General features: G+C 44.2%; 1 pseudogene across 1 annotated transcript; it reads left to right on the top strand.

Moving 5' to 3' along the window:
- Nucleotides 1–4,527: 4,527 nt before the first annotated feature.
- LOC117098525 lies at nt 4,528–6,516 on the top strand (annotated as a pseudogene). Its single transcript, XR_004443446.1, has one exon. The product of XR_004443446.1 is annotated as a G protein pathway suppressor 2-like (transcript).
- The last annotated feature ends 845 nt before the right edge of the window (nt 6,517–7,361 follow it).

The raw sequence follows: 7,361 nt of genomic DNA, 5'->3' as shown, positions 1-7,361 counted from the left end.
CAATGGAAGGGTTAAGACTATGAACTTTGAGTCAGACACACCAGATTTGCATGTATGTAAAGAGTGGGAGAGTTGGGGATCGAATTGATAACACCTGTAGAAGGCTCTTCTGAGCCCTTGGAATTGCACTGCCAGGCCCATTGAGTGATGGATGGTCAAACGAGGAGCAGGTGCAATGCTCCATGGCCTCCTTGGCCCCTAACAGTCAGTCAGAGAAGTTGGTGCTGGGCTAGCGCAGAAGATAGAGATGCAGGTGGTCTCTAGAGTGCTACTCTTCAAACTTAAACGTACATATGAATCACCTGGAGATCTTGTTAAAATGCAGAGTCTGGTTCAGTAGTCTGGAGTATGGCTTGAGATTCTGTACTTCTAATAAACTCCCTGGTGATGCCAACACTGCTGGTCATGGGTCACACTTTGAGTAGCAAGGAGATGTGCTCTGTTGAACTCTCCTGTTGTGACTGCCATTACAACCTCTCCACCTTCTTCTTTTGAAGCTGCTCCCTTGTTCTCTTTCCTTTTCCTCAAAGCACTGCCATATTCTTAATCCTGAGCACCAGTACAGTAACTTCAGAAAAAAAATAGGCACACATTTTTATCAGGTTTGACATATCATTGTATCCATTAGCACCTCACTGGGTGCTCAGTGCTTTGCACTTGTCCAAGCCCTGGGAGCACACAGAAGACTTGGCCCCTATCCTCAAAGGAATAAAAAAACCATCAGTAACTATTCATCAGTAATCATTTATTGAGTGCCCTCTATTGATATTCTTAGAATGAGAGAACTCACAGGGAAGACCAAAACCATTGAGTCCTTGTTAACCTTTCTAAGTCTCAGTTTTCTCAGATGTGGAATATGGATACTAACACATATCTCAAAGATTTACTTCATGGTGAAATGAAATAAATTTAAAGTCCCTAGTAATCACTAGTTGGTGAATAGTTGTAATCCTTTCCTTTTAGTTCTATTAGGTTGTGGTACAGACACAGATACATGAACAGAGTTTCAAAAGGGAAAAATCTTAAAATCTTAGTCTATGGTCTGAGGCCATGGCTATTCTGACAAAGGAAAGCACTCAAAATAAGGTTTTTCAGGGACTTTCGGGAAGCTAAATCACTAAGAGACACCCGGTTCTTGTGGAGCTACACCCCTCTGTAAATCACAGTCTCATATTAGCAGACCTGCCTGGTGGACTCGGGTTCTTTAGTAAAGCAGAGTCCCTTCTCTGATTTCCAGTGAATTCTCAGTGGAAATAAGTCTTATTCCCCCAAGCATTCTTTTTTTTCTGTTCTGCCTCTGAAACCTGCTCTATTCCTAGTTAGGGAGTATCAGGAGCCCTAGTCCAATGCACATGGTGACTCTGCACCGACTTAGCCTTGCTGCTTGCCCTGCTCTCACCTGGTGTTCCATGTTTCATAAACTTCTGCATTGTGCATGAAATCCAGGTCTCCACTTTGTATCCATATCTAAGAACTGGGTCTCTTTCTTTCCCATTCCATTTATAATAAATATTTATGGAGTACTTACTCTCTGCTAGGCATTGTGGTAGGTGTAAGTGCTACCTGCCAATATTCCCAGTTTTCTTCTCTTTCCAGGAACATATGAGGATTTTATTTCCTAGGCCCCTTGAAATGAGACAAGGCCTTATGACTCCATGACCCATCCACTGTGAGCAGAAGTGATGTGTGTCACCTCCATGTGGGAGCATTTGAGAGATGGTGAGAGATTCTTTGTACCTCTTCTTCCTCCTTCCTCAGTAATTTTAGGAGTCCTGTTGTATTGACAGTGTCATGACATGGTATGGCCTCCTTTAGCCTGAGCCTCTGAATATATGTGAGGTGAGAATCTCTCCTGTCAGCCTATGTTATACATGTAGTTTGAGCAAAAATAAACCTCTGTTGTTTAAAACCACTGAGGATTGAGAGTCTTATTGCAGAATGACCAAGCCTAACCCAGCTAATACAGCATCATCCCAAGCACCGCCCTTTTACATTTTATAGGAGGAATATGTGCAATAAACATATAAGCAAACAAATATGTAAAATATTAGAAAATGATGAGTGCCATGAAGAAAATTATACTGGGGAACTGGATGCAGAGTGACTTGGAGGCTGCTACTTGCGCAGCAGTGCTCAGAGACTCCTTACAGAAGCGCTAGTAGTTGAGCTGATGAGGCGTAGCCACATAAAGATTTAGAGAAAGGAACTCTGGCAGACGGAACAGAAGTCTGAAGGTTTGAAGCAGATTGGATTGATCGTGTGTACTGTTCACTCCGGTTACTTTTGATAAGCAGACTGTATGTGAGCAAGAAAGGAAGCAAGAAAATCAGTCAGGAGACTATTGTGATAGAACAAATGAGAGATGGGGCATTAAGACTAGGCTTTTAGTAGTGAAGTTGCTGAAAAGTGACCTGACTCAGGATCTATTCTGGAGACAGCAGTAACAGAACTTGCTAACAGATTGGCTGTTGGTAGCAGAGGGAAAGAAGAATCAAAGGTTATCTCCCAGGTTTTTGGTCTGAGCAACTCAGTGCCATTTAGTAAAATGGTAAAGGGGAGGTCAGGAGCAGGTTTGGCAGGGAAAATCGAGAGTTTGGTTGTGAGCATATTAGGTTTGAGATGGCCACTTGCAGTCGAGTGGAGCTATTGGGCTGGCAGTTAGACACATGCATCTGGAAATCAGGAGAAGCCTCATTTGGAGACAGGGTTGGGAAAATCAGGGGGCATGCAAATGATAAAGCATAGGACCATTTGAAGATAGCATAGAGAAAAGAGGCAAGAGCAGAGAACTTCAACATTTAATAGTTGGACAGGGAAGAAAGGGTCATCAGCCAGACTGAGAGCTTTACCCAATAAGGTAGGAGGCATGCAGTAACATGAAAAAGTTGCTTCAAGAGGGAAAGATGACAATTTGTGTCAAATGTAGCTGTAAGTTCAAATATGATGAAAAGAGACATTTGGCCATTAGAATACCTAGCATGGAAGTTATCAGTGACCCTGATAAGAGCCATTTCAGGAGTAAAGACCGAAGGGGATGTGACCAAGTAGAGAATCTAGACAACTTTTCCCAGGAGTTTCAATGGGAAGAACAGCAGAAAATAATGGAGTAGGAGTAGGGTCCCTGTATCTGAACCTCTGCCTTGACAACGTGTATAACATCTCATGCCCTCCAATTTTGGTTAGACTTGGGCCCCTAGCTTGGTATTTGTAGACTCCATATGGGCTTGAGTCTTCTCCTGAATCCTATCCCCAAGACTGGGAATGTACACCTGCCAGACCACTCCAAGAACAAATTTCTCCCTGCCAGAATCTCCATATAAAGTAATAGTAAACCGCATGCTCAGAAGAGACATGAACAAAAAGAGAAAGAATACACAAATAAATCTGTTCTTCACAAACTCAGAAAGGGCCTATGCTCATGATGACCGCCAATGATAATGTTGATCCCCCAAAAACATGGCCATCAAGATGAGTGTGATGGTGAGAAAGTCACAGCTCTCACCTCATTAGCCGTCAAGGTGACAGATGATCACAATGCTGGGGATTATTTAAATTTAACTTTTGAATTGTTAAATACAATAAATTCAAATAAATACAATAGATTCAGACTGTTCAAACTTCAAAATGTAAAAAGGATGCACAATGATGTCTCCATCTGATCAGTGTTTCCTACCTTCCAGCTCACTTCCCTCAAAGAAACTAATGTTATTACTTTCTTGTCATTCTTCCATACACACATGTGCATTCTTCCCACCCTCCACCTTGGACACAAGTGGCATTTTACCCACATGCTATTCTGCATCTATAGAGCCAGAAATCTGCCAACGTGGAGAGAAGTAGGATTTTGCAAATCCACTAACAGCTTATGAATTCATGGTAATTTTTTTTTTTTTTTTTTTAGAAAAGCAGTTATTCCTTAGGTAGTAAGCACAGTAAGTAGAGTCTAAATTGAGTTCCCATGTGTCTGGAGTGTCTGTTGAATATGGCTGACCTATGAGGAGGCAGAAGAGACCTGGGAGAATAAATATAGATGTGACATTTGTGCCTAAGCATTCTGACACAAGTTCTCAGGGATGTCATGGAACCTTGCCATCACTGATGTATCTGCCTGCCATCATTCCCTTCTTTCCAGAACTTCTGGGAAACCCCTGCCCTCCTGCCAGCACACCCTTGGCTGGCTCAGGTCCTTGGCTGGCTCTCTCTGAAGTTAATCAGCTGCCAGGATCACCACCTGTCCCCTGTCCAAATTGGTCTTGTACTGCAAAACGCCTCCCTCTTGGCTGGCCATTATTGCAATGCTTCCATCAGGATTTACCATGGAACCAGGTCCCCATGATCCTAGTTTGATGTCCCACTCCCCACTGCTCGCCTGAGGCCCTCTCCAAGCAGGGTGCATGTGCCTTTTAAATATGAACCAATTCCAATATATAAAAATATAGAGCCTGGTTTTTAAAATGACCACCTGACACGCCAAGTGAAGAGAAGGTCATTTTCAAATGATTCCCGGCTGTTATAATAGCATTGTGGGACTCCGGAAGGATACGGCCCAGCCACCGGATGTGACGTAGGGGCCAGGGTGGGACGGAGACACGGAGAAAGCGCGGAGAAGGCGGTCCCTGTCTAAGGTCTGGACACAGTCGGGCGCCCAAGGCCCGAGCGCCCAAGGCAGCACCATACCCGCACTCTTGGAGCGCCCCAAGCTTTCCAATGCCATGGCCAGAGCACTGCACCAAGCACATTGTGATGGAGCGGGAGCACAAGCGGCAGGAGGAAAAAGAGGCGGACAAGATGACGGAACGGAAGATGAAGGAAGAACAAGAGAGAAGGAAGAAAAAGGAGATGGAAGAGAGTCACTAGAGGAGACTAAGGAACAAATTCTGAAGTTGCAGGAGAAGCTTTTGGCCCTACAGGAAGAGAAGCACCAGCTTTTCCTGCAGCTCAAGAAAGTTTTACATGAGGAAGAAAAACGGGAGGCAAAAGGAACAGAGTGACCTGACCACCCTGTCATCAACTGCCTACCAGCAAAGCCTGACTGTTCACACAGGAACATTACTCCTCAGCATGCAGGGGATCCCTGGAGGACACAATCGCCCAGGCACCCTCATGGCAGCTGACAGCGCCAAACAAATGTTTGACCCCAAGTGCTTACGACCCAGCACTACATGGGCCCAGCAGTTGCTTTTGCGGGGACACCAGAGGATGGACAATTTCAAGGCACTCCTGGTGGTGCCTATGGGACTGCTCAGCCCCCACCTCGCTATGGGCCCACACAGCCAGCTTATAGTCCTAGTCGGCAGCTCAGAGCTCCTTCATCCTTCCCTGCAGTGCAGTACCTATCTTAGCCACAGCCACAGTCCTGTGTCCTGCACGGCCACTTTCAGGCCACTCAGACAGGTTTCCTCCGGCCTGGTGGTGCCCTATCCTTGCAAAAGCAGATGGAACATGCTAACCAGCAGACTGGCTTCTCCGACTCATCCTCTTTGCGCCCCATGCACCCCCAGGCTCTGCAACCAGCCCGGAACTCCTTGCTTTCTTGCAGCTCCCTGTGCAGATGCAACCAGCAGGAAAGTCGGGCTTTGCAGTTACCAGCCAACCTGGCCCTTGGCTCCCATTCATCCAACACAGCCAGAACCTGCGATTCTACCACAAGTGGCCATCAGATTATATCTTCAACACCATGCCCCCCAACCCCACCATGGGTGAGGGTACAATAGCGTTGTGCCTGAATGGTTCAGTCATCACAGAAGCAAGGAGGGCAGTTTTATTTTATGTTTGACCTAGTAACAGAGATTGCGATTGGAAGTCAACTTGAGATACTTACAACAGCTGCTTATAATCTCGTCAATTAACATTTGTGTATTGCTTTACCCTTTATGAATGTACACTGTCATAATACATTAGGGGGTGATGGTGGCTCCAAGCAGAAAAAAAAAAAAAACTGTATTATTTTACTGCCTAATCCTAGAAACAGGGAGGAAACAGGTTCTTAGAAAGGAGAATATCAAAGCAAACCACAGAGCTAAGCACAAAAGAAGAAGCATTATCAATGCCAAACTCAGGCTGAAATGAAAATATTCCAATTCAAGAATTTGAGAGAGACACATTGTGGGAAGAGGGTCAAACCCAAATGAGGACCTATCACAAAATGTTCAAGATTGAGGACTAGTGAACAACTGTGTGGCCAGAGTAGGTTTTTAGTTCTTTTATTTACAGTATAGTTAATACATAGCTTTGTATTAAAATATAGCAGCTGCATGCAGCTAAACCAAAAGAAAATAAGCAGTATATTTTAGGCTTCTCTGCCCAGTATTTTTGATGGCCACAATCTTGGGGAGAGTTGCCTGAAGTTTGTCTGCACTGATATCCCAATTTGTTGCTTCTTTCCTTTTTTCCCTTAAAAAAAAAAAAAATGCTTACTGGTTTCCTGTCTGGTCTGCTCCTTCCTCCAGCAGTTTGGGAATAAAATTTTCCTAGCTGTTGGTGACTCACTAATGAACTTGACTGATGGTAACTGCCTTTCCTGTAGAGTCAGTATTCATAGTTGTCTCTTATCTCAAAGGCAACAATATATCCATGTAAATTGTGAAAGAATCTGGCTTGATTAATGTGGTCGTAATGAATGCCAAGAACAGTCATAATCCATCACATCTGCTGATTCTAAATCGCCAATCTCAAATGAATATTTTGCTTTTGGTGCTTTCCCTGAAGAGTCTTAAGGGACTGACTTGCACACATCTTCAGGTGTCCACCTCCACTCTCACTGCATTTGCCTATTAGGTTTCCTTGCATGCAGTAGGTACTCAATACATGTTTTCTGACTGAAAGTTCTCTTTCTTAGAGGATAGTTGAGGCTCCACTTTTGAACTGGCTGATTCATTCAGCTTTATCTTGCATGAACTAATCCAGTATGAAACCATGTCCTGATGAGAGAGAGCTGAATTGTTGAAGATAATTCTTCCCTTTGAGAGTAAATATGTGGGAATGTGTGAGGGTTCATGGCATAGTTAAAATGTGATGAATCTCACTGTGTGTTGGGGTGTGTGTTTGTGTATGTGTGTACGCGCGCACGTGGGCGCGCATGGGCATTATATATTCCAGGACTACAGGACGTTCCCAGTGTATGCCGCTTCTACCAGAAGAAAGCACTTGGGATTCTTTCTTCTCTGACAGTTCTTGTCTCAAAACTCCCCATCCTCCAGAATTCTTATCTATTTTATGACAGTTATGCCCAAATGCCTCAAGAGAAAATTGATCTCAATCTTAGAGAAAAGCAGACTCATGCCAACCTGGGAGGGACACAAGTGGGAAATGATCTTTCTGGAATGAAGATCGGGAGGAATAAGGGAAATGAAACAAGGGCA

This window comes from Trachypithecus francoisi, unplaced genomic scaffold (assembly GCF_009764315.1).
Source record: "Trachypithecus francoisi isolate TF-2019V2 unplaced genomic scaffold, Tfra_2.0 Lachesis_group16, whole genome shotgun sequence".
NCBI classification, from domain to species: Eukaryota; Metazoa; Chordata; class Mammalia; order Primates; family Cercopithecidae; genus Trachypithecus; species Trachypithecus francoisi.
This window is presented reverse-complemented; position numbering and strand designations above follow the sequence as displayed.